This window comes from Pristis pectinata, chromosome 3, assembly GCF_009764475.1.
Source record: "Pristis pectinata isolate sPriPec2 chromosome 3, sPriPec2.1.pri, whole genome shotgun sequence".
In the NCBI taxonomy this organism is placed as follows: domain Eukaryota; kingdom Metazoa; phylum Chordata; class Chondrichthyes; order Rhinopristiformes; family Pristidae; genus Pristis; species Pristis pectinata.
In genome coordinates, this window is record NC_067407.1 from 57,854,609 (window position 1) to 57,882,469 (window position 27,861).

A 27,861-nucleotide genomic window follows, 5' to 3' on the forward strand; every position below is an offset into this window, starting at 1 on the left:
TGTTTCTCACGCTCCCTTTAAACTCACTGGGTTCACTGGAAAAAATACTATTCTACTGTGTAACATTTTAAAGAAAAGGTGAATTAAATGTATGTTAGAGCTCAATAGTACAACAATAGTCCAGAAACAATTTGTAGGTTTGCACCATCAAAGTTCTGAGTGTGCAGGATTAACAGAGTTCTACCTATCTTGATTTAATGAATAACTGGCGTGTACATTTCTTCCATTTGAATCTAGAACTAGGGGTTACTGTTCAAAGATTAGACAGAGATGAGGTAAAGTTTTTATTTACTCTCAGAGGGTTGTGAGTCTTTGGAACTCTCTTCCTCAAAGGGCAGTGGGAGCAAAGCCCTTGAATAATTTTAAGTTTGAGGTGGACAGAAAGGTGTGAAAGGTTAGAGGGGTAGCCGGGAATACAGGGTTGAGGTTGTAGTCAGATCTGCCATGACTTTATTAAATGCCAGAGCAGTTTCAAGTAACCAAGTGGTCTAATTCTGTTCCTGAATTATATATTTGTATGATTGCATGATTTTTTGGGACCCAAAAATCCATAGGAATAATTATCTCCGGGCATGCTGGTTGGTCCAGTGTGTATCTGAATCCTAATGGTTTCCTTGACATCTTCACAACAACAACTTGCATTTATGTGGCACCTTTAGCAAAACAACATGTTCCATTGCTCTCCACTGCAATATTCTCAATCCCACTTTGTCACTGAGGCACTTTAGGAGACATTTGTATCAGAAGCATTGGCAAACTGGTAGGTTTTAAGGAGCATCTTGAAGCAAGCTAGAGGTAGAAAGATTTAAGAAGGGACGGCAGATTTTAGTGAAAATCAAAGAAAATTGTAGGTGCTGGAAATCTGCAAAAAAAAAAGCCACGAACTACTGGAAACACAAAGCAGGTCAGGCCCATTCTCTGGAAAGAGAAACAGAGTAAATATTTCAGGTCTGAGACCCTTTGTCATACATTCAGATAAAGGGTCATGGATTTGAAATGGTAAGCAACAAGATGCTGGAGGAACTCAATAGGTCAGGCAACATCTGGGGAGGGAAATGGACAGTTGATGTTTCGAGTCCAGTCTGGACTGGGTTTCAGGAAGTTAACATTTGAAATGTTAACTGTTTCTTTTTCCATAGATGCTGCCTGACTTGCTGAGCATTTCCTGTTTTTAATGCCAGATTTTAATGTCCAGAATGTCCAGACAACAGAAGGTACATCCAACAATGGACAAAGTAAATTGGGGATGCTCAAGAGACCATAATGTCTATAGAAATATCCATCTCTAAACAAAATTTCTGTTCAAAATACAAGTTCAGGGCATTTGAGACTGTGTCCTCTGCTGTATTGCTCTCCTGAAGAATCTAACACTTGATTCAAGTTTTGAGCATTAAGTTCAGGGCATCTTTGATATCTACTCACTTGGTGAGCTGAGGCAACTAATGCAAACCAATAGCGTTGAACATATTCTCTAAGCCAGTTGGAAAGTGTATGCCATGGTTCATACGAATAATAAACTGCAACTAAAATTGCAATTACAATGGGTAAACCATCTCTCTTAACCAAATAATTGCCACACTGAAGGATCACAATTAAGGGCATCTTGAAGGAACCAATGCTGCAATTAGTCCAAGAGGTTCATCTTGGCTGCTGTTGTTCCGCAAATTGGACCATTCAGCTTTCTTATTTGTATTGTTGACAGCTATGCGTTGGCAGCCAGCGGCATCAAAGAGATTTATGTAACATGCCCTGCTTGTTGTCTCAAAGGAAGATATGGGGGTGGAATTGAAGTGATGTTAGTAGTTGGAATATTATCCCCTCTTTTTAAAAAAAAAGCAGCTGTAGCCGAGCAAATGTTAATTTGGTTGCGGGCTCCAGTAAGTTCTGGCTTTGTCTCCATGGTTGCACGGCATTGCCCTTGCTGTGATTGGTAGCTGTGCTGTCGACTGCTCGGCTTTGGCGCTGGTCTGCCGCCCGTCGCTGCCGTGAGCGAGGCTCAGAGCAAGCGAGACAGCCTGGGACGGCTCACGGCACCCAAACCCACTCAGCTGCTGCTTCTTCCTCCTCCTCCCTGCCACACTGCAGCAGCGCTGCCCAGCTCCCTCTTGCAAAAGAATAAAAGCAGCGAACGGTGAGTGCTCGTTCTGTTTTGTGTGTGTGTGTTTAATATTAAACTCCTTTGTCCTCGTGTCTCGTGTGCTTTTTGCAGCCGGGGGCTGGGTGAGTTAAGGCGTTTGCGCTCAGATTTTCCTTGTAAATGTCTGGTTGCATTCTCGACAATTAATTTGCAATACTTTATCGCTGGTGTTTGTGTATTTTCTTCTTCTTTTCATTCTCTCCTCAATCTAATTCAGATCCGTCTTCAAAACGTGCACAAAAAAAATCTGCTTGAATGGCACACTAAGTGATTTCTTTTAAATTGCAGTTTTTTTTTCAAACCGTTTCCTGCTGGAGCAACAACAAAAAAAAAGAGAATGGTTTATTTGCTACCAAAAAAGAACCGTGGTTAATGACTTATTTGCACGCAGCGTTAACACAATATCGGAAGTGTGTTGAGAAATTATCTCTGAAATTAAGCGCGTTAATGCACAGGTCAGAACGTTTTCATGCAGTGTTTATGTGGGAGAATATGATTCTTTGGAGAGTGGTTTCCTGTGGGTCAGTCTTTCGCAGGCCTCTGGGAGTCGATTGCCTTGTAGTTGGTGAGAATCCAAGCAAAATGAACGCACAATCAGAAAACTACAGGAGCTTGGTCTAAAGAGGGAGGTACGCCCAACTCATGTTAACGTGGGGGGGGAGAACAAAGTGGGAAATGCACGTGTAAATATTCGTAAAAAAACATTATTTCCACTTGGCAGGTTTCTCATTTTTACTCAATCGTGTGCCAGGGTTTTAGGAGAATCTGTCTTCACTCCCTGAAACACAAACTACTGTAAGAATGAGATGAGTGATGTGTTACAGTTGAATATGGTTGTGTAGGTAGGTCTTCATGAGAATTAATGTATGCCTGAGAGAGTGGGGGACTAACTTAAATTCAGTGGATGAGTGGGTTATGCGTGCCTTGCTCATTGCAAGTTCTGGCTAGATTTATGACATCATCTTGCCCGTGTATTCCGTGGGTAAATATAACCAATGCATCCGATGTGTCTGCAAGTTTATTAGTAATGTTTGAAACTGCCCTGCTTATTATTCGGCAGCTGTTAATAATGTAACTCACCCAATGGATTGCACTACTGATCTGCAATTGTTTGCCGACAGGAAACAGTCTGATCTGGGAAAACTACTGAGTTACAGAAAGCATACTGTTGCCAAGTTTTTTTTTAATCCAGTTGCAATTTACAAAGTTCCCCCATTAATATATTAATGTTTTTGTGGCAATTTAACAAAATCCATTTTGTTGGTTGTGCTGCAGCATTTCATTAAGTAAAGGTTTATTCATCATACAAATATGTTTGTGGGATGATTTATGGTTTCTGCCTAAACTCTCTTTAGAGATTTAGAGAAATTACAGAAAGTAGTTAAAGCATATTTGTTTTCCTGTGTTTGGGGAGGGGAGGAGGATCTTTGAATTTGTCTGAGATTAAAATCAGTTGTTTTTCTGTTATGTATATTGAAATTTTTCCTACAGGCTTTATAGATACAGAAGTGTTTTGCAAACGTTGATTTGTTTACAAATCTAGCAGAATGCAAGAGTACATGGTGTCATAAGATCTTGCTGTCATTGCTGTGTGATGGAGAGAGGTGGCCAGACCTGTTTTTTTTCTGCTCATGCTGTTTGTTCTCTTATCTCTGTTTAAGAGCCCTCAATTTGACTGACTTTTTTGTAGCCAAAGCGTTGTTGTCATCTACACAGCTCAAAACCCGCAGTGACTTGTTGACTCCTGATCCAGCATGCTGCCTACAATCTTCACTCTTATAGTGGGGCTTTGGAATGGTTTGTTCTAGATTAACTTTTTAGAACTTCCATGCAGCGTTTCTTGTTTTGCTCTTTAATTATGTTCTGATGAACACCTTAACTGTTCAATTCCTGCAAGCTCGTGGTGGTCAAAATTGCTAACATTGAACATAATTTTAAAATGAACTGGGTGGAATGAAAGCATCTGATTTTTTTCCCCTTTCTCATAAGACAACCCAGGAATTCTGGATTCATGCCCAGATAGTGACTGACAACGTGCTTGTATACCTCTTCTATTTTCTTCCTCTTTTCCCATTCAGCATTTATTCTGCCCACTCGTGCCCTGTTACCACCTCTTCGGTTTTGCCTTCCTTTCTGCTTTTCCTCCTATGCACTGAAATGTATTTCTCCATTTGAAGTGCCAGGACTTGTCATTGCTGCCATAGCAACAAGCATCACCGATCCTTAGCAAGTTGCAGTGTAGGAGGAGCTCATTGAGCTAGTTGCATCTGGCCAGGTTTTTTTTGAAAGAACGCTCGTGCTTGGTCCCTCCACCTCTGTTTTTTGTCTGCACTCTGTAGTTTCCGGTAGTGTGGGGGCAGGCATAGTAGTGTAGTGGTTAGTGTAACGCTATTACAGCGCCAGCGAGCCAGGTTCAATTCTGGCCGCTTTCTGTAAGGAGTTTGTACGTTCTCCTTGTGACTGTGTGGGTTTCCTCCCACATTCCAAAGACGCACAGGTTAGGAAGTTGTGGGCATGGTATGTTGGCGCCAGAAGCGTGGTGACACTTGTGGGCTGCCCCCAGAACACTCTATGCAAAAGATGCATTTCGTTGTGTGTTTCGATGTACATGTGACTAATAAAGGTATCATCATCATCATCATCATCCAGGAGGACCTTTGAGCACCCCACCACCACCCCTCTGATCCTTTTTCCCCTCAAACCTCCTCCCACCTGGAGGATCTGTCTGGCATTCCTCAACTGGAGGACCTCTCCAATCTTTTCCCTGACCTGCCCCCATCCCAGAGGACCTGCCTGACATCCCCCTCCTGGAGGATCAGTCCAACCAATAACCCTCTCTTCTCCTCCCCAGCCCTCCTTAAAATTATGTAAGGAATCAGCTCCTACCACAGTCTCTGGTAAGGTATTTCGTATCCTTATAAATGGCAGAAAGCCCATGGGAAAAGGAACTAAACTGTGCTGGTCTATCGAGGGTGTTTTGGACACCTTGTACTTTAGAGTTATATTGTTTCTGTTGTGGCCTGTGCCTGCCTCAAACTTCAGATATTGTTTACCATACAAATGGGAGGGGAACCCATGGCCGCTTTTACTGGCTTTTTTTTTGACCCCTCTTCTACTTTTAAGTGCAGCTGCCAGCGGAGAAGGTGGGCAGGGAGCAACTCCGTGTCAGCTCTGCACCCGGCAGTCGTGAGGTGTGGCTGGGTTGGGGGTGGTGTGGTTGTCCTGCTCTCAGAGGGAAGGGGTCTAGCCCACGTTTGGCATCTCTCTCTGTCCTGGCACTGAAGCAAGCACAGCATCACCGCTGTGTGGTGACGCAGCATCTTGCTGTGGTAGCTTGGCAGGCAAGACTATTGTGTACACGTACATAGCGGTGTGAGCATGTGTCTGCATGACTGCTAATCTCAGTGCATTGTCTCATTCCACTGAAACTGGGAAATGATCCACAGTCTGCCAGCAGACTGTAGAGTGAGGATAAGGACAACGTAACAAGAAATTGTTTTTGTTCCATGTGTTTTCTTCATGTTATTTCTATGGTTATTTTCTGTTTAGAGTCATAACACTGCTTTGCTATCTACTGGTTTACTCTGGTATCTTTTTTTCTTTTGATCTTGTAACTGTTTGGTCTATTATTTGTTATGGTCCGTCTTGCTCATTGTCAGTGAATAATTGTGATCCTTTTATATACCAGATGGTAGCAGTGATCCCACAAAAATCACTTTGCAGACTCAACTCGCGAGTAAACCTGGGGTTAGCGACAGGAGTTGGCCATTCAGCCCCTCGAGTCTGGTTGGCCCTAGACCATGTCTGGGTGGTATCTTAACTCCATTTTGCTCTGTTGTTTCTATAATCCTTAACACACTTGGCTAACAAAAATATTTCTATTTCCGTTTTAAAATATTTATTAGACCCAGCCTTGACAATGTTTTGGATAAGGGTATTTAAAGAGAAAGTTGATAAAGTTTTGAAAGATCAAGGAACAGAAGAGGCATTGAGGTCTGTGACAGATCAGCTGTAATCATATTGAATGGCGGAGCAGGTTCGAGGGGCCAAGTGGCTGACTGCTTCCAATTGTGTTCGTATTTCAGATTCTTGACACTTTGGAAAATACCTCTAAACAACTTAGCCCTAATTCTGAGGCTGTGGCCCTTGATCCGAGCTCCCCTACCAGAGCTGAGCTTTTTCTTCTCCAACTACCTAACCAAATCCTTTAATGCATCTCATTCAGACCTCTAATTGAATATAAGAACACGAGAAACAGAGCCATGGGAGAGATTATCCTGTGTTGCACTGTCTTCAAGGGAAGTCAGTCCTTCCTTGAAGACCAGAGTTGGCACAGTCCTTTACCTCTATTCTTGCTGATGCCTTATGCAATTACAGCAAGACTTACTCCAACCTTTCACAGTAATGCTTGCTGTACCTCTATGTGAACTTCCAGTGTTTTGTGAACCAACACACTCTCTCCCTACACAGGTGTTTACTAGTTTATTATCATTTCAAATATTGTTTTTTCTCTTCCTACCAAAGTGAATAAACTCTCTTTTCTCCACATTGTACTCCATTAGCCATCTTGACCTGCTTCTATCCCTTTGCAGACTCCCTTGTGTTGCAACTCACTTTCCCAGCTGTCTCTGTATTGGCAACTCTGGGTAGGCTACACTTAGCAAATTCATTGTGGTACATTGTAAAAGGAAATAAAGGCTGGCTGATCATGATGACTCATTATTTAACTTTTTTTCATCCCAGTGTTGTGGCTGCCAACACAATCTTCCTGAAGTTCAGTCCCCAGAGAGTATCAAACTAAAACTTTTTTGATAAGTCTAACATACCTTCCACCCCTGTCTCCAGCATATTGGGGTTAAAAAAAAATCAATGTTTTGTTATCCTGTCTCTTTTTGTACCTGTCCACCAGCATTATATATTTTGTTCCCTAAACCTCTCTGCTTCTCCACCGTTCATAGTCTCTCAAAGCCCTCAATTCCATGATTATTTTTTTCAAAACTTTATCTACCTTTTTTTTTGAAAGTACTGATTTTTTTTTATTAAGGGGAACCTTGCATGGCCTGCTTTACCCATTTAAAGGAAGACATCCATTTATTAGAGCAGCTTTTACAAACTCAAGACCTTGCTGCGATCATTACAGCCAAAGAAATACTTCAGAAGTACAGTCATCACTGTTAAACAGGAATCTATCAATGTGGCTTTGCCACTTTTTGCTCCCATTTGCTCTAATTCCATGCCTGATAGAGCTTTGCCAGCAAACCTGGATGGGCTGCATTCTGTTTCTTCTGAGCCATGTGATAAATCCTAGGCTCCAATTTAGTGGGACATATAGAGCCAATTGGAGTATGCATTCTTTATTCTCTCCTGCTTCCTCACTAATTCCATGCCAGTGATTTAGACCTCTGTTTTCATATGCTTTTCATTCTTAGTTTCTGAGAATAGGTTTGCTTTCTGAAAGTTCACACCAGTATGCCATCTTTGGACACTCCCTTATCAACCACGCTGACGATCTCTTCTAAGGGTTGTCTTGGTGAATTTGATGTTACCTTAACAAATCCACACTAGCTCTCTGATAAGATTCTATTTGTTCAAATATGTAGTCTCTGATAACAGATGCAAGGAGGTTCCATGCACAGACATTAGACTACCAGATTGTTTAATTTTCTGGTTTGTCTCTCATTCTTACTAAATAATGAAATGACATGGTAGTTTCCCAGTCTAGTTGTTCCTATATCAAGGGAGCTTTGATGCTTTAGTCTTCACCTTCCAATTTCCTCACTATCCTACAACCCCTAGGGTAAAAGCTATCAGATGCTATTGATTTGTCTGTTTTTAGTTCCATTTTTTTTTTGCTCCTACAATTTTATAGATTAAATCTTCCATATTCTGCCATTTGATTTATTTTTTTAAATTTTTCTTTTACATTTCTGGTCGTGCATCATTTTACTTTACACAAATGGAGCTTCCCTTTCGAGAGCATGAACATACTGACTGTTGACATAAAAATTTGAATGGGAAATGTTGCTGAAGCAATTTACAGTCACTAATCCATAATTATAACAAGGTACATGGCCTTTGCAAGATTTTAAATATATGTGGAGGTGTTAACCTTCCTTGGTGTTGTAACTCATTGACAAAGATCTGAAATGAAACTTTTTTTCCTGGAGCAAGATCTATTTTTTGCCTTGTAGTCTGTAATGTATTCTGCTTTATATTTGTTTTATCGCCCTATCTGTTTCTGCTGCCTGTACCTCTCATTCTTTCTCCCTAACAAAAGCAGCCAGATACAAGGCAGGGATCCATCAGAGAATTGGCATAAAACAGATTGGCCTTCTGTTGTATGCAGTGCCTAATTCCTACTTCCACTGCACTCAATAAAAATAACATTGGGCATTGCATTTAATCTGCTACTGATCTGTTATCACTGTTTTGTCCACACCCTGGGCCATAATTTTTCAATTAAATTTTTTTTTTCTTAAGGTCGTTCAGTCGTGCTTTGCTTTTGTGAAAGATACTTTAGTCATATGGAGACACGAGAAACTGCAGATGCAGGAATCTGGAACAAAAAAATAAACTGCTGGAAGAACTCACCACGTGAAGGCGAAGGGATGGTTGATATTTCTGAGACAGCAGCTGGCAGATAATGGCTGGAACCAATGAGTGGGTGGGAATGAAGAGCTGAGGTGGGTGGGGGGGGAGGAGAAGGGATGGAGAAGGTGAACAAAGGGAGAGAGAGAAACCAGATGGACTGGGGAAAAAATAGAGGTGTGGGTTACCTGAAATTGGAAAATTCAATGTTCATACCATTGGATTGTAGGCTACCCAAGCAGAATATGAAGTGTTGTTTCCCTCATTTCTGCTTGGCCTCACTGTGGCATTAGAGGAGGCCGAGGACAGACCAGTCAGAATGGGAATGGGAAGGGGAGTTGAGAAGATGTGCAACCAGAAGCTCAAGGTGACTGTTGCGGATGGAACACAGGTGCTCTGTAAAACGGTCGCCTAGGTTCTGCTTGGTCTCGCTGACGTAGAGGAGGCCAAATGTAAACTAGAAGAACAATACCTCATATTCCACTTGGATAGCCTACAACCCAATGGTATGAATATTCAACTTTCCAACTTCAATTAATTCACTCCCCCTGTGTTCCTTTTTTCCTCCCACCAGTCCACCCAGGTTCTTGCTCCCTTTGTTCACCTCTTCCATCCCTTCCTCCCTCTGTATCCTCCTGTTACCTTGACACTACCCTCCCCCACCTGTTTCCATCTGCCCATCAACCCTCCCTGATCTGGTTCCACCTATTACCTTCCAGCTCATTCCACCCCCCCCCCCCCCCCCCCCACATCTATATACCGGCTATCTTCCCTTTGCACACTCAGTCCTGTTGCAGTGTCCCGACCAGAAACGTCAACCAACCCTTTGCTTCTACTTCTGCTGCTTTACCCGTTGAATTCTCCCAGCAGTTTTTTGAGCCATATTCCTGACCTGCCATTTGCATTTGTTTTTCCCTTCTGTTCAGTGTCCCTCTGCTCTACCCTCTTTCATGTTGAGAATTAGATTTTTGACCCTGAAGAAATTGTCTGTATGAGTTCATTATTTGGGGAGACAACTGAGGAAGGTGGTCTGTACTTGCGAAAGTACAGGTGAATCTCTTTTTTATTCTCTTGATTAACTACTAGAATTCTACCAGTCATACAAGTCTTGTGCAAGTTGGTTTTGTTTGGCTTTCACTTTCTTTTTTTTGAATGGAACTGTGTAAAGTTTTGATTATCCGTTTGTTATGAAAGCTGTATTCATAGTCCCACTACACTAAGTGAACAAAGTCAAAATGACCTCCTGTCTTGCCTTATTCATTTGGTGGGAGTTTCTTTCATTACCAAGAGGGTTCTAATGAAAGTGGAAATTTCCAACTAAAGGTACAAAGAAGTGACAGTGCCGGATTTTAAATTTCTTACTTTCAATAATTTTTCCCAAAATAGGTGCCAATTGGCACTAAAGCCAATTTTCCTCTTTTTTTTGGAAAGGTGTAACCTTGTTGAGTGACCAAAATATCTCACCCAAGCATATATGGAAACAGGATGACCACAAGTTTCATCTTGCTTCATAAACTTAATCGTCTGCACTGCAAAGTCATTTTTGGAAGGAGGTCTGTAAATTTGTAATTTTGCTCTCTTCTTAAAGCAACTCTGTCCAAGTTAAATTGTCCAGTAACTTCAGCAGTGTTGGGGTTTTAAAAGAGGGCCCTCTGCCAGAGTGCAAACTCTCTCATGGTTACTTCGACCTGAACCTTTTGGCCATGATTTGGCAAGTGGCATTTTTGCATCTTGGTTAGCATGGTGTTTCGAGACCCACGCGCAGAATCTGGGCTGATGCTCTTGTGGCTTTGAAGGAGTGCAGAACTGATGGAATTGCCCTCTTTTGACATTAGACTGAGGCCCCAGATGCCTGATGGGGTTGATGTAATATGCAACTTGAAGTTCTACCAGAACTGGTTATCTACTATTATTGGGCCTTTGTTGGAATGTAACAGTCACAGTCACAGTTACACTCCCTCAGTAATTGACTGTGCAATGCTTTGGGGTGTCCTGAGGTTGTGATAGTAACCATTGAGAACTATTTTTATGTTGCAGCAGCTCAAACCTGTTTATTGCAGAACTCTTTTTAAAAAAAAATACATTACATATTTCATTGTGCAAGGAAAATAAAAAGTATAGAACAATTTAAATGACCATGTAAGTTTGTGCTAGATCGGTGTGTAGGAGTAGCTTCTGCTGGTTTGTTGCAGATTGTTACTGGATTTATTTCTATTTTGTAAATTTTAAAACATGCGATCTGCAGGTGGGAGCCATAATTTCTGTAGGAAACATTGTCATTGAGCTGCTAGCATTTTTTCTCCTCCCACACAACCTGCGGTGTTCAGGTATGCTCTAGGTTTTGCCATGTGTCATTCAGATTACCTGTGTGCCTTTTCTGAGGAAGCAATGGGAATTTCAAAAACTGGTTTGTCATATAAGTAGTGGGTGGTCCTTGGCCAACTAGATTTCTCGGTTAATGTAGATTACCAACCAGAGAGTGACAAAGAGGGAGACCAGGAAGTGATGATGAAATTCTTCAGTATGTGAGGCAAGCAATTTTGTTTTTAAATATTGCATTGATTGTCTCCTGGTGTGAATCCCTCTTGATCCATACTTGGTTACTTCCTCAAGTCAGGGAAACTGACAAACTCTGTCATTGCTAATCTAGAGGTGGCCAATGTGACCCCCTGTTGTACCAGTGACTACTTGTCAAAGGTGCTTTCTTGGCCATAAATTACCTTGGGGCATTCTGTATGGGGGAGGGGGGGTAATTGGTTTTAATAAATTTTTTGTGTGACGGAAAGTGCAAGAACTTGGACTTTTGTTGTGACTTTCAAAGTCCCTAGGATGGCTGAAAGGCTGCAGGACCCAGTGAATGCCTTTTGAAGACTGTTGCAGACAATGGTAGCAGCAAGCTTGCATGAAACTCAGGCAGCAGATTGGTGAAGGACTAGTTAAAAGCCTTTTGGTGGTGGTTGAGTGGGTTACCTTTCCCAGAATATTAAGCGGGTCCTTCCAGTACTGCTGTGTATTCTTTTGTTTCCAACTGGGAATGCAGATAGGGTCTTGGTTTGAAAAGCTATACCTGTGACAGTGCAAGATGTCCGTAAACAATGCCTACCTGGGTTTGGCTATGCGTGTGAGCTCTGTAGGACAGTCTCTGTGATTAGGCTCTGTTTTCCTTTCCATGAATATGGCTGAGATTGGTATCTTGGCAGTATGATCGAGTCTTGCATTTCTCCAAAGCCCAGCATGGGGAAAGATTGAGCATTGATTAATCCGGTGCTGAAAGAGGGAGCCATGCCAACAGTTCAAGGAGTTACCTTTACTGTATTTAAACTATCCATGCTGATTGAGAATTCAGTGATGGACCCTCAACGAAAGCTTTGTTGTTCATGTGATTTTTGTTTTTAAATAGAATAAGTAGCCACTCAGGGACATGGTGGGGCAGGTGCATCACTGAGATTGTAAATGAGATAAACAGAGCTGGATTGCGGCAATGTGGGATAACTATAGAACTATAGTAAATTTGGGCAACCGGAATGAAAAGTGGTCCTAGGTTCCTGCTCCTGATGGCCAGCCTACTTGTGTACATGTGGTAGCATCAAAACCAGTACCATAGTGATCCCTTGCAGCCTTCAATTTCTTCTGTTTGGTTAGGGAAGTAGATGTTGCTTGGAAGGTCAACATTTATTGCCTATTCCTAATTGCCCTTATAAGGGAACAGAAAGAGACCATTTGGCTCTTGAAATGAGTATCCTGCAAATCCATCTCCGAGGGTGGGTAAGAGTCTGATATGGGCAACACATCAGCAGAGCTAGAAGAGCCGCTGTCTGACAGCACCAGAGACCCGGGTTCAATCCCGGCCTCGGATGCTGTCTGTGTAGAGTTTGCACATTCTCGCTGTGACCTGTGTGGCTTTCCTCTGGGTGCTCCAGTTTCCTCCCATATCCCAAAGAATTGCAATTCAGGAGGTTGATGGGCCTTTGGAAGTTGCCTCTAGTGTTAGTAAATGGTAGAATCAAGTGGGGGTGTTGATAGAATGTAGGGAGAATGGGCTTAATGTAAGATCAGTGTAAATGGGTTGTTGATGGTCAGTGAGGACTTGTTGGGCTGAAGGACTTTTCTGTGCTGTTTCTCTCTTGTGATTTAATGGCGTTGCTGTGGGTCTGGAGTTGCATAACTGTCAGACTGTGTAAGCACAGTAGATGTCCTTCCTTGTAGGACTTGAGTGAACCCAGATTGGAGTTAATAAAATTTGGATTACTCTATGGTCACCATTAGCTAAGTTCTAAATATCCGGGCTGAAATTGTAGGGTTTGAACTTCTGCCTTCACATCACTATTCTTGGCTGGCCTCTGTTTTACTAGTTCATTACAATAACTACAATGCTATTGTAACCTGTCAGAGTCTTCTGTAGAACATAGAACAGTACAGCACAGGAACAGGCCCTTCAGCCCACGATGTTGTTTCAAACTAATTAAGCTAATAATGCCTAGTTACACTAATTCCTTCTGCCTGCAAATGGTCTGTATTCCTTCATCCTCTGCATATTCATGTGTCTATCTAAGAGCCTCTTAAACACTTCTACCATATCTGCCTCCACCACCACCTCTACAGTGCATTTCAGGCACCCACACTCTCTAAATTTAAAAAAAACATCTTGTCCCACACATCTCCTTTGAACTTTCCCGCCTCATCTTAAATTAATGTCCTCTAGTAGTAGACATTTCGACTCGGTGTGGGGGAAGATACCAGCTGTCTACTATATCTATGCCATTCATAATTTTATGAAGTTCCATCAGGTCCCCCCTCAGCCTCCGCTGCTCCAGAGAAAACAACCCAAGTTTGTCCAACCTCTCCTTACAGTTCATCCCAGGATGCTACCTGGATTAGCGGGTAAACCTCTTATGTACCCTCTCCAAAGCCTCCACATCCTACATATAATGGGGTGACCAGAATTGAATGCAATCCTCCAGATGTGGCCTAGTCAGAGTTTTATAAAGCTGCAAAATAACTTTCTGACCCTTGAACTCATTGCCTCGATTAATAAAAGCAAGTATTTTGAAGAGAAGGAGGGTGAGGGGAGACATGATAGAGGTGTACAAAATATTAAGAGGAATAGATAGAGTAGACAGTCAGCGCCTCTTTTCCAGGGCACCAATGCTCAATACAAGAGGACATAGCTTTAAGGTAATGGGTGGGAGGTTCAAGGGAGATATCAGAGGGAGGTTTTTCACTCGGAGAGTGGTTGGTGCATGGAATGCGCTGCCTAGGGTAGTGGTGGAGGCAGGTACTCTGGTCAAGTTCAAAAGATTGTTAGATAAGCATATGGAGGAATTTAAAATAGGGGGATGTGTGGGAGGAAGGGGTTAGGTAGTCTTAAGTGAGGTTTAAAGGTCGGCACAACATGGTGGGCCGAAGGGCCTCTATTGTGCTGTATTGTTCTATGGTATGCCATATGCAGCCTTTCCCACCCTGTCAATTTGTGTGGGTACTTTCAGGGAGCTATGGACTTGGACCCCAAGATCCCTCTGTACTGTCTTGAAGCTCAGCTGAAAAATGAACTCTCAGTTGGCACACTGAGGGCAGCAGGAAGGAATTAATACCTTTCACAAACACAGTATCTTGCCAAGGTATCACAGCCAATGAAGTGCAAGTGAAAGTCTAATAATATTAGAATTGCCAAGGTCGGTTTTGGTCTCAGTGAAGAAGTTCCAGAAACAGCACTGAGATGTGTCAGCAGATGATTCTTCTCAATGATGAGTTGAAGAATAAACATCTGCCAAGGGGACAATGTGAAGTTTGCATTCTTTCATTTCAAGTGGCGCCCTGGTATCTGGGAGCATGGAATTTGACCTTCTCATCTGAGAAATGTACTATTAACTGGTGGCATTCTCTGCATGGATATTGAAACTGTCCTGCTCGATCAAGAGATGAGGTTGATAGGGTGGAGGGAAGAACTTGGGAAAACAAGAATCATTCCTTACAGCGGCTTTTATTGTGAGTGGTTATCCTTTTAATTTTGTGGTGTATCCTGTATATTCCTTCGGTCAAGGATGTATTTCACTTTGTGTTTAAATGTAGGTTAGCAACCTTGCTGTTTTAACTTGATTTTTGCAGCTGCTTTCATTATAGTGTCATTATGTGAAATGTATGAATGGAGGAAGAAAAGACTTCCTTGCCTTTTATCAGTTAAAAGTGCATTCCAGTCGGATTACCATTGTGCACAGAATATTCATAATTTTTGACCCAAGTCGATTAAAAAGGACAACTGCTGGATAAGTGCCTAGCTTCAGATGCTGCTGTTGGAATGTTACAGTTATGAAAAGCTGGTTTGAAATTACCACAGATGTCCTTAAATGAAAGAGACTTCTGTTAAGGAAGCAGTTGTTTTGCATTTGTCACTGTCGTGTCCTACTCACTCAATCTAGTTGCTTTCCCACTGTTGAGGAGCCTGGGGAAATGTGGAGGATGGGGAGCTCCCAAGAAATGGAAATTTTAAATAATGCACCTATCAAGTTTAAATTTTGTGTGTGTCTAACATGTGGATAGATGTGGTCTTTTGCATTTGCTAAATCACAGTGGTAACTACACTATGCGAAGGATTTAATTGACTGTAAAATGATTTGTGATGACCTGCATTCAAATCCACACTTATCCTCATTTACTTCCTTTTTCTGTCTCTCTAAATGTGCTGTGTAAGATGCCCACATGATTTCTTGCATCATCTGCCGCAGTTAAAAGTAGTTTGTGTAATGTGCTTGCCAATGTTGCTGAGAGATGGGATAAGGTGCTGTAGAGATATTGTTTATTCTTTTTAGTCCAGTCCTTCCAGTCTGATGACCTCACTTTGAACAATCAGTGAGGCTGGATCATCAGACCTAACAAATAGAAGCTGGCAAAGGTCATTCAGTCCCCCTCCTGTCGATAAGATCACAGCTGATTTTTGTTTTGCCTCCATATCACTTTCTTGCACCGACCCCACATCCCCTGATTCCCTTGATATTTAAAGATCTATCAAACTCTGCCTTGAATATGTTATACAAGTGAGCTCTGCATCCTTGGGATTTGAAAATTCCATAGGTTCACTGCTCTCTGGATGAAGAAACTTGTCATCTTTGTTTTACTTTGAGGCTGTTACTACTTCTAGATACTCCAGCCTAGGGGAAACATCAACACCCTACCTACTCTGTCAAGCCCAGTGAGAATTTTGTACATTTGAACGAGAGCCTCATTCCTCTTGACTCTACAGAGTACAGGCCCAGTCTGTATAATCTCTGGTGTCACAACCCTTCCATCCCAGGAATCACACTAATGAACCTTTTGATATATTCCATCTGTTGCAAGTCCGTCCGTCCTTGGGTCGAACAAACCTGTACACAATATTCCAGATGTGGTCTCGCCAGGCTCTTTATAATTGAAGCATGTCTCCTGTACTCGGTTCTTCTTGCAATAAGGACCAATGTACTGTTGATTTCTTAATTGTTTGCTGCACTTGTATAATAACTTGACTCGGGTTCTGGTGAGCACCACACCTTTCTATCTCAAGTAAGTATATGTCTTTCTATTTATTCTACTGAAGAGGATGAGCTCTCAGTTTTCCATCTGCCATGTCTTTGCTCAGTCATCTAGCCTCTGCATCTCCCTCACAACCCACGCTGCCTCCTAGCTTTGTATCATGTGCAAACTTGGTTGTATTGTGCTTGATCCCCTCTTCAATGTTATTGCTATGGATGTGAACAGCTGAGTTCCCAGCACCAATCTCTACACCACACCCTGGTCAGCCTCGCAATCCTAAAATGGCCAGTTTATTTAGAATCTCTGTTTTCTGTCTCTTAACCAGTCCTCATTCCAAGTCAGTATGTTGCCCCCAAAACCTGTACACTTGAATTTTGTTTGTAATCTCTCCTGTGGCAAGCAATCAACGATCTTCTGAAAGTCCAAATGTACCCAAAATGGCACGCCCTTGTACATCCTGCTGGATATAGAACTGTCAGTTTGTCAAAATGATTTCCTTTCATAAATCCACGTTGACTCTTCCCAATCCTATTGCAGGCTGAAACTCTCTAGTCTGATAATATGTAGTCCGGAAACTCCCGTGGTCCGACATGTTTTGAATCTGGCACTGTAAGTTTGCAGAGTGGCCATCAGGGCGGCTGTATTAGCAGTGCAAAGCCAAGCTTTGTTTATATTTATTTTCTCTGTTTCTACAGCATTAAGTATAAATGTAAGTACAGTACACCTTTTCAATTGTATTGGTTTATTATTGTCACTTGTACAGAGGTACAGTGAACAATGTCTTGCATACCGTTCATACAGATGAATTCATCACAGTTAGTAGAGTAGATAAATTGAGTTAGTACAGAGTGCATTGAGGTAGTACAGGTAAAAACAATAACAATACAGAGTAAAGTGTCACAGCTACAGGGAAGTGTATTTCAGGTAGACAATAAGGTGCAAGGTCATAACAAGGTAGATTGTGAGGTCAAGAGTCCATCTCATGGTATAGGGAAACCGTTTGGTAGTCTTATCACAGTGGGTTAGAAGCTATCCTTGAGCCTGGTGGTATGTGCCCTCAGGTTCCTGTATCTTCTGTAAGCTTCATACTGTATTTCATGAAACAAAAACTATTTCTGGTGAAATTAATAGTTTTATTTCCTGTTTTAAGCCTTATTCCACTTACAAAATCGTATTAAATATGCAGAGTGAATTGGCAAGCCCAGGGTAAGGCAGTGTTTACGTGAGGGGTTCTTGGGGCAATTTCTGTGTCTGGATTTTCTGTGGTCTGGCACCAGTGAGGTCCCAAGGGTGCCGGACTAAAGAGTTTCAAACTGTATTGTTTTCTAAGTGCTCTATTACTACTTCCTTCATTATAGATTCCAACATCGTTACCTCCAATTCCTTTGATTAGGCTGCTGATGTTTGGTGTAAAACTTGTCATTTGTGTAGCATTAAACCTTCCATGTACTTCATGCAAGCTGCTTAACCTAAAGTTGACAGCTAACCATCTCTAGACACAGTTTGGCAAGTTGAATTTTGTGTGTGTGTGTGCACGTGCACTTGAGCTACAGGGCACCAGTCAGTGTACGGTGCCACCACTACAATATACTATAGCAAGTGTGCATGTAAGGAAGGACTTGGGCTTCAAACACTGTATGCCTGTTGGGAAATGAGCTCTGGGATCTTCACAGGTGATCCCAATGTCCTCTGCCTCAGTTGTACACTCCTCTCTCTTCTATTGCTCTGGTTTATCACTTCTGACGGCCTGATGCCCCATCACAAGTGGTTGGCCCCAACTCCCATTACCCATCTACTGCCCTTGGCACACCAACCAAGTGTTCCCAATGTGACAGGAGACTGTGCTGTAGTGTTATTCCCTGGTGACTTTGCAACTAATTCATGGGATTTGCAGATCTAACACATTTTAGGCATTGCATGTCATTAGAAAATTGCCCCCTCGCTGTCTCGCACAAAACTAGTTTGGCCCCCTGCAGTGTGTGCTTCATTACATCTTTTACAAGCTTGGGAGAATTGCTAGTGTGCTTTGTTCAGCGTTGCATTTAGGAACGTACGTTCTTAAATGAGGTATTGGAGGTCAATTACTGTAGTCTTGCAGTCCATCAGTGCTTAGGAGATAAGTAGAAGGTGGGAGAGCTAAGTGGGGCTGCAAATTAATTTTCTTAACTGTAGTAATAAAACAACTTTCCATCAAATTTTACTGAGCTTCCTTTGGGAGTTATTTAAGATGCTGGAGTGGCTGGTCTAGACCAGTGGAATTGGTCACCATTTGCTTTGCCAGTTTGACATTATTGATACATTATCCTCAACTGCACATGCCAGCAAGGTATTGGACCACCGTTGTGATTGAACAGTTGTTTCCAGAAAGAGGGTAATGGGTAACAATTATCAAAGCCAACCCTGAATGGTTTTCTTCTCCTCTCCTAACCCTCAGACACAAATCACTTCTAGCACACAGAACTGGACTAAACATGAGTAACAGACCAAGAGTCAAACCCTTAAAGCTACTGGACTCCGTAGCTGCAACAATGACCAGGAAGTTTCTCCCCCACATGAACCAATTGAGAACCTCAAACTAAACTGATGACTGAAATACTTGCTCTCTGCCATTGCACCTTATAGGAAAATAGTTTTTTCCAATGTTTACCTGAGAATGAAAAAGAGAAATATTTTGACAAAATGTTTTGCTTAATGTTAACAGTTGGATAGATATATCCTTGAATGTTCTGATAATTGACTGGTGATAGTCGTAACTGAGGAAATTAGTTTAGTGCAGTATTTCTCTATTTAATTAAGCACTGAGCTGATTTTGCTTAAGTATATTTTGATAGGATCATGAGGAACAGGATGATGATCTAATGAAGGAAGGAAAGCTTTTTTTTGTTGGCACCTTTCACAAGCTTGGAACATTTCAAAGCACTTTGCAGTGATTGAGGTGCTAACATAATGTTGAAAAATGTCTCTATTGTGCATAGCCGGGTTGCACAACCTTGCGTTTATGACCAGGTAATCTGCTTCGGTAATTTTGGTTAAGATGCACAGTAATAAATAATGGAAAATGCTGGAAATACTTAGCAAGTCAGGCAGCATCAGTGGAAAAAGAAAGATAACGTTTTGGGTCTGCACCCTTCATTAGAACTGGATAAAGGAGAAAAAAGCTTGGAAGATATCTGGTGTTTGTCAGTACATTGGGGCACACTCCCCTACTGTAATGCCTATTTAAGAGGGCAAAGGTTGAATGGCTTGGTTTAATGTCACATCTAAAAGATGCGTCTTCAGCATTGCATCACTCCCTTCAGTATTGCACAGGACTATCAGCCTTTACTCTGTACTCCAGACTCTGCAGTGAGATTTGAACCCTTGGCCATCTGAATTAGGTGAGAGTGCCATCAACGGAGCTGTGGCTGACTGGAAGCTCGATGTGAGTGTCCTTTAACCTGCTCTGAATGTATATGTGATTATAGGATGTGTGTTCACTACGAGTACCCGTGGGGATGTAGACTGAGGAGCAGAAGCAATGGGCTGTCCTCATTGGGCTTCAGTTGTGGCATCCAGCAGGAATAGAGATGAATGGAGCTCTGGATGCAGATAGCTTCCATTCCTGATTCTGCTTGTGATATGGTGATACCTCATGAGTGGCTTTAAAAAGAAATTGGATGCTTGCTGATTATTGCAAGGCAAATATCCTTTGAAAGAAAGGAGAGTGCTTTAACATGAATATCCCTGTGGCATCCCTCAAAACAAGGGGAGTCATTGACTTGAGTGGTTCACAAGTAGTGGTTAGCTGTTTAGGGAAAATAAGAACTGTCTTTGCTCATTGAGTTATACATTTTGAAAATATCCCTGAAGAATTATGGATGAACAGTAAATGTGTACATTCAGGAATCGTCAATAGAATCTTGGCAGTGTGTGGGACACAGATGCAGGGATGTGGTGGGAATGTGTATTTAAGGTAAAGTTCAGTCATGATATTAAATAGCAAAGTAGGCTCATAGTGCTACCTGGTTTATTCCTACTCATTTTTTTTAGTTATTCGTATTGTAATCTGTAGAAAACTGTTTCCTTTTTAAATGTTTGAGGAGAAACTACTGGAGACACGAGACTGCAGATGCTGGAATCTGGAGCAAAAAAAACAAGATGCTGGAAGAACTCAGCGAGTCAGGCAGCATCTGTAGAGGGAAATGGACATCTGACGTTTTGGGTTGAGACCCTTCGTCTGGACCTGTCTATCTGACCCACTGAGTTCCTTTAGCATTTCGTTCTTTGCTTGAGAGAAACCCCTGATTTTAGAAAATCCTGCCATAATAGGCCAGACTGTTTGAAAAAACAGTTTTGTAATTTTCTTTCAGTAAATTGGCCAAGGCAGCAAGTTCAGAGACGTTTGTCAGCACTGCAGCTATACGGAGATGCACAAAGTTCTGCCGATTCTGGAATCTGGAGCAATACACAAAAAGTGCTGGAGGAACCCAGCAGGTCAGGCAGCATCCACGGAGGGAAATAAGCAGTAGATGCTTCGGGCCAAGACCCTTCATCAGGACTGGAAAGGAAGAGGACAGAAGCCAGAATAAGGTGGTGGGGGGAGGGGAGGAGCGCACACAGGCAGGTGACAGGTGAGTCCAGGTGAGAGGGGGATAGTAGGTAGGTGGGTGGAGGAGGTGGAGAACATGTACTTCTCCCCCTCCCCACTGATCAATTGTGAAATTTATTAAAGACTCCAGTTCATATTTTGAGGATCACTGCAGGTGAAAAGGAAAATTATACAGACTAATCATTGTCAATACTCTGTGATCAAATTACTCCTGTTGTAGGAGGTGTATTTCATTTTGCTCCTGGAGTTTGTTGAACTCTTTTTTTGTTTTTAAAATTCTGTTGAATTTAAGTTTTTATTTTACGATTTTAAAAGCTGTCCCGCCAGCTTCACTTGCTAGTGTGCTTCCATATCTCTTCATTCCAAACTCTTGTCCTGTTCAGCCCACCATTATTGCCTGACTGGACTCCACTTTGGGATCAACAACAACCACCCCCCCCCCCCCCCCCCCCCGAAAGGAGGATCATCTATTCACACGTGGGATTTAGCCAGCTTTGACACAGGTGTTGGTAATTACATTGCTGTCCTGACTTCGGAAGAAATTTGGATAACAGGACGATGGTTTGGAATCACTTCAGAGTTGCTGCTGCTACAACTTTTCCAGCATTGAGGCGGAACCCCACCTCGTGTGTGACTAACTTCCTCTTTGATGTTCATCCAAGTCTGTTCAAATTAGATGGCAGTGTGGCTGCCTGCAGTGTGATATAAACTCTCGGCCTTATGCATTTCATGAGAGTGCTGTAAATTCATGGCTGACTTAAGTGTTGAGAGTATCCTGTAATGTGTGTGCTCACGCTGTATGCTCCTCTGAGAATGTAGATTGAGGCAGAAATCATGCACTGAAGTCATTGGGTCTCAACTGTGGCATCCAACAGGAGAAGAGCTCTGGAAGTAGATAGCTTTCCTTCCCTACTCTGCTTGTGATGTGGTGGTATGTTAAGACTGGTTTAAAAAAGGAATGAGATGTTTGCCGATTTATTGCAAAGCAAGTGTAGGTAATCCCCATGTTGAGGAGGGGTGGGGGTGATTGCATTCCCAGAAAATGGTCCGTGTCGCGATGTTCCATAACGTGAATCCATGTCGTCTGTGCGTGCTGTTACGGACTCAGTGAAAGTCCCTTTAAGATAGAGAGTGTGTGTGTATGTGTGTGTGGGGCGTGCTTACGTCAATAGAAGATAAAGGACGTAATGACGTTGAAGAAGAAGAAGAAGAAGGAGAGAGAGAGAAGGGAGAGAGACACCAGCCTGCTTGTTTTCTCTATCGATGGATGAGAAACAATAACTGTGTTTACCACTGAAATCCATGTATGGAAGTTGGAAGTAATCCGGTGGAGTTCACTTTGTTGCTGACCTGTAGAAGGAAACAGGTATTTGTATGTGGACGACCACGGTTCGGATGCTTTTCGGGGTGAGGAAGTCACTACCGAGTAAACACTGAAGTGTCGTTTGGGTTCCATCGTGGAACATTTGGATTTCGTATTTACTCTCTCTCTGTTTTTCTACATCTACATCTTATCTTCAGACAACGGTGGTTGTTGAAGAAGCCCTTGCTCATGTTTCACCTTATGGCTTGCGGAACTGAACTTTAAGAACCATTCCGGAACTGGGAGTTTTGGACTTTGTCACACACACACACACGAAGAGTTTAGTTTTGGGGTTAACGTTCGAGGTTTAACATTTTTGAATTCTAACATACTAACATTTTTACTTTTATTTTATGTATTATCATAAGTAGTGATTAATAAAATAGTTTTTAACACTGAATCATGCTCAGTGTGTTTCTTTTGTTGCTGGTTTGTGACAGTGCCTCAAGAAATGTGGGTCAAAAGGAAGTTAATTTTACATTAATTTTTTTTGCATATGTTCTGTAAGGGAGAATTTTATTCTGTACATCAAACTTTTGGGTCATGATTTATGAATTCCCTAAGTGTGGATTTCTGTAACTCGAAAAGCAGGGGTCACCTGGGTCCTTTGAAAGAATGGAAAGTACTTTAGTGTGAGTATCCCTTCAACTTCCTTCAACAAAGGGTGTCATTGACTAAAGTGATCACAAGGTGAGGCTGGTTTGGCTTCTCTCTCTGGTGCTCTCCCTTCCTTTCTGACCTCTGTACTTCATCCTCCTTTCCTATCCCGTCAAATTCCTATTATTTTCTTGAGCTGCAGCCTGAGTTTCTCACTTAAGGTTTTGTTTTCCCCCTTATTCCTGATGACAACTGATGCAGAGTCACAACCCAAGATGTCAACTATCCCTTTGCCTCCACAGATGCTGCCTGACTCACTGACTTCCTCCAGCATTTTATTCTTTGCTCCAGATTCCAGCATCTGCAGTCTCTTTTGTGTTTCTGCTTTCAATCTATGCTGTTGGTTTTGACCCCTTAGTTAAAGTAAATGGGGACTTCCTGTTTTCTAACCAGGACTCTTGTAATGTTATTCACTTCGGTTATCTCTCCTCTGCTCTGAAGGAAATAACCCCAGCTCATCCAGCTGTTCTTCAGAGCCACAATTTTCCAGTCTTGGCAATGTCCCAGTAAACTCCTCTGCACCCTCTTGAAAGCAGTCAAATTTGTAACTTGGTGGTCAGAAATATACTCGGTGTTAATGTACACCCACCAACACCATCTCTTCAAAACTCTCAATTCACTGGAATGAAAAGCAAACCCACATCAGAGGCCCTACCAAGCCAGCACTTCCCCAGAATTGAGGCCCCATTTATATTCTGTAGGCTGCATTAGGTAGGCCACATTGTTTGCACGTTGCACGCCATACTCTAGAAACAGGATACTCTGCAGCTCTGCCGTGGAAAGAAATTACCAGGCAGAATGGGGGAAAAGATTCAAGGATGCGTTCAACATTTTCTTGAAGAAATGTAACCTCCCCACTGACCCCTGCTCAAAGTGGCGAAGGAGCTTTGGGAATGGCATTGAGAACCTCGAGGCCATGCATCAGAATCACATGGGAGCCCTGCATACATTCTGGAAGGAGTGAGCCACCTCGCAAACTGCCCACCTCCCCTCTTGTTGGGCACCTCCTGCCCCATCCGTAGAAAAGTCTGTGGTTTCCACAGTGGTCTCCTCAGTGACCTCAGAACCCCCAAAACCGGAGTGGAAGCAAATCATCCTCAATCCCGAGGAGCTGCCTGAGGAAAAAGATGCAGTACTCAACCCGTGGGCTAACCAGTGTTGTATACAGTTGTAGCATAACCTTACCACTTGTGTATTCTATCCCTTGGCATATAAAAGAAACTGTCTTGTCTGCTTTTGTTACCACCTTATTGAATTTTCCTCTAAGCATCTGAAGACACAAATTTCAAAGTCACCTGTTCCTCCACACCACTTAACATCCTCCCATTTAATGGAAATTCTCTAGCCTTGTTCCACTTTCCCAAAAATATTACTGAACGTTGCTCTGGATTGAGACGCAAGAGAGACTGCAGATGCTGGAAGTCTGGAGCAACACACAAAATACTGGAGGAACTCAGCAGACCAGGCAACATCTGTGGAGGGAAATGGACAGTCGACATTTTGGGTCAAGACCCTTCGGCCCGGATGACCCGAAACGTCAACTGTCCATTTCCCTCCACAGATGCTGCCTGATCCACTGAGTTCCTCTAGTGCTTTTGTGTATTGCTCCTCTGGATTCAATTCCATTTGATACTCTTCAGTAAAGCTTTCCTCCTCGCTGTCAACTGCACTGCCGATTTCTGTATCATTTGCAAAATTCTTTTCTGGTTGACATTCACCAATGTTGTCTAAATCATTAATATGTCCTGCTGCAAACAGCAAGAGACTGAGCTGTGTGGAACCCCATGGATAAAAACTTTCCAGTTATTAATTATTCCTCTGCTTCCTGCCACTGAGACAATTTTGGATCCAATTTGCTGCTCTCTCTTGGATCCCATGGGCTGCTGTTTTAACCACCCTGCCAGGTGGGGCAAGAGAAAATCTTTTGCTAAAATCCACATAGAGGAATCAAATCCACTGCCCTCATTGGGCAATTTTTAATACCACCTCATTTAAAAAAAAATCCATTGAGTTAGTTACCCACGACGAGAATCAAAAAGCAGCAGATCCTGAAATTTTAACAGAAAATGTTGGAAACATTCAATAGGCCAGGCAGCAACTGTGAACAGAGGAAATGTTTCTTCCTTCTGAAATGTTAACTGTTCTTCTTTCCACAGATGCTGCCTGACCTGAGTGATTCCAGCATTTTCTGTTCTAGTTTGCCGTGACTTTTCCTTAAGAAACATGCTCACTGGCCCCTTATATAATTTTCTACCCTACTAAAATGGAAGTTGATACTGGATTCCAATCATTTGACAACTACTAACATTAATCTAACCGATTTGTAATTACTTGCTTTATCCTTTCTCCTTTTTCTCCTCTCTATCCTCTACTCTCTGCCCTTTTCTTTGCCCTTTTCTCCCCCCCTCCCCCACCCCAAGTTTCCTCACCACAGCACAACATTAGTAGTCCTTCACTCTGGCTCGGCTTCTGTTGGCAGAGATGGTTGGGGAAAAACTGTCGTCGGATCCTCTGCCATTTCACTCTTGCTTTCATCCAGGCCTGCTAACTTACCCACTTTCAAAGATGATAAACATCTTGATACTTGTTCTTTACTGTGTTTGTCCCATCAATATTTCATACTCCTTCCCTTTAACTGGAACATTGAGCATTGAACCATTCTTCAGTTAAGCTATTTGCAAAGTATGACTCAAATCCTTTGCCTTTTCTTTGTAATCCCATCTCTTTCCTTAGTTGTCATAGAGTACTACAGCACAGAAACCATCTGGTCCATGCCGTCCTGATCTTCTACCTAGTCCCATCTACCTGCACCCGGACCATATCCCTTCAATCTCCTCCCATCCATATACCTATCCAAACTTCTCTTAAATGTTACAATTGAACCCGCATCTACCATTTCCACTGGCAGCTCGTTCCACACTTGCACCAGTCTCTGAGTGAAGAAGTTTCCCCTCAGATTTCCCCTTAAATATTTCACCTTTCACCCTAAACCTATGTCCTCCAGGTCTAGTGTCACCCAACCTGAGGGGAAAAAGCCTGCATGCATTTACCCTATTTATACCCCTCATAATTTTGTATACTTCTGTAAGATCTCCCCTCATTTTCCTGTGCTCCAGGGAATAAAGTCCTAACCTATTCAACTTTTCCCTATAACTCAGGTCCTCAAGTCCTGGCAACATGCTTGTAAATTTTCTCTGCACTCTTTCAAGCTCATTGATACCTTTCCTGTAGGTAGTTGACCAGAACTGCACACACAACTGAATTATGAGCACTGCCACGAAAAGTACTCTGCGAGAGACTATCCTTCCACCTGCCCAGCTTCATTCTGAGAAGTAAATCCGGAATTGCCCCACGTCCTCCTCTTTTTGGGCATGCTGCATACAGTTTTGGAATTCTGCAAACTCTATATCTTTTAAACTCACTGGATCCCAGTTAACATTGGGGGCAATTGAAATCTCTAACTAGTATTGCCCTCTTGCTTTTATGCTATTCCACTATGGATTGTTTAAAGATTTTATGGTACAATCCCAATGGTGTGGTTGCTTTTTTAATATTGTCAGTCTTCACCATCAATAAGTGTCTGTTCAGCTTTTTAAAAACTGCTAAATTCACTGACAACAGAGGGAAGGCCCTGCCCTCAGATTTGCGTCTGCATTGCATCACTTGTTGCCAAGCTGCTGTTTGGATCTTGTTACTCAACTCCTGGGTGTGAAGGGCCAGCAACTTGGGGCCTCCACACTGAGCTTGGGTATATTGGAGAATATTGGGACAGTGGGCTGTGTGCCTCGTCCTGACTGGCCCAGTATCATCTTCAATGACTTGATTTTGTATAATAACTTTCCTGTCAAGAGCCTTGAGCTGTTTCATAACAAGAAAGACAATGTATGTTATTGGTGCCATATTAGATCAGTCCTTTTGTATTGCTAAACCAACAATATAAATGCTTCCCTCATTGGTACTCTCCCACTCCCTTTCAGAACCATCTATATCAGCTACTTCTTTAAAATGCTCTTTCTTTGATCCTTCTCCAATAATTCTTCACTGCCCAAAGTCTCTGAGGGTATTGTTGTGTTGGAAATACCTATCAGTTTTTCCCATAACTACATTGGATTCGTTGCAATTGGGTTTCCATCATATTGAAGTGGCCCAAATTAATGTTACAAATTGTGAATGGTGGTGTATCATTTCTCTGTCCATATCAGCATCTCTTCCAGCTGCCAACACATTTGGGCCACATCTTGTCATCTTCTGGTGCCTTTTTTCTTTGTGATATTCTCAATGAATAATTGAGGATTGTGGTTGCAGTGTTGTAATTGTTTCCTCATTGAGTAATCACTCTGCAAATTAGTATTGGTAGTTTTGATACTCCAGGTGTAGCTGTTCATAACTTATTCACAATGTGGCTGTTTACAAATTTGTTAGTCTTGCTCATTCATGTCTATCTTATCCGGCAGCTGTTAGTGTGTGCTTTTTCTTTCCCGATTGCTCACGTTCATACTGGGGCAAAAGCCATGTGAATTATGTCTGCATCCCCTTCACTTTACACCAGACCGTTTTATTCTAACTTGTTCTTCTAGCAATTTGTTGTTAAATGAACGGTGTAGGACACAAGTAGTTTTATGTCTAAACCCATGTTTTTATTTAAACTGGAGTTACTGGATCGATCTTACTTTCCTGCACAAAATGCTACTTCAAATTAATGCTCAGTGGTTTATTTTGTGAAGTATGCTGCTTCCTGCAATATTTCATGTGGGGAGGGGGGGAAATGGTGTTTGTACTTTTTTTAAAAAAGATACAGCATTTAGAGAGGGTGGTGGAAGTTGATTCAATAGCGTCTTTTAAAAGGGAATTGGATTAAAGCTTGGATTTGTTGACTGATACAGCACAAAGGGAGGCATTCAGCCCATTCTACCTGTGCTAGGGCCAATCAGTCCCCCTGCCCTTTCTCCAAAGCCCAGTAAATGTTTACCCTTCATGTACTTGTCCAATTCCCTTTTGAATGTTCCCATTGAATCTGCTTCTGTT

The 27,861-nt window shown here is 42.2% G+C and overlaps 1 protein-coding gene across 9 annotated transcripts in view; it reads left to right on the plus strand.

The window, feature by feature from the left end:
• The first annotated feature begins 1,708 nt into the window (after positions 1–1,708).
• The window catches only part of LOC127568345 (uncharacterized protein C1orf21-like), a 164,940-nt gene continuing 138,787 nt past the window's right edge, over positions 1,709–27,861 (plus strand). For 2 of the 9 annotated variants that reach the window (XM_052011974.1, XM_052011979.1), the window contains exon 1: positions 2,203–2,220. The gene's annotated coding sequence lies outside the window, so the exon portion shown is untranslated. Of the gene's footprint in view, positions 2,132–2,202; positions 2,221–2,619; positions 2,767–27,861 lie in introns of those variants that run through there. The other 7 variants (XM_052011980.1, XM_052011977.1, XM_052011975.1 and 4 more) reach the window with 7 other exon arrangements.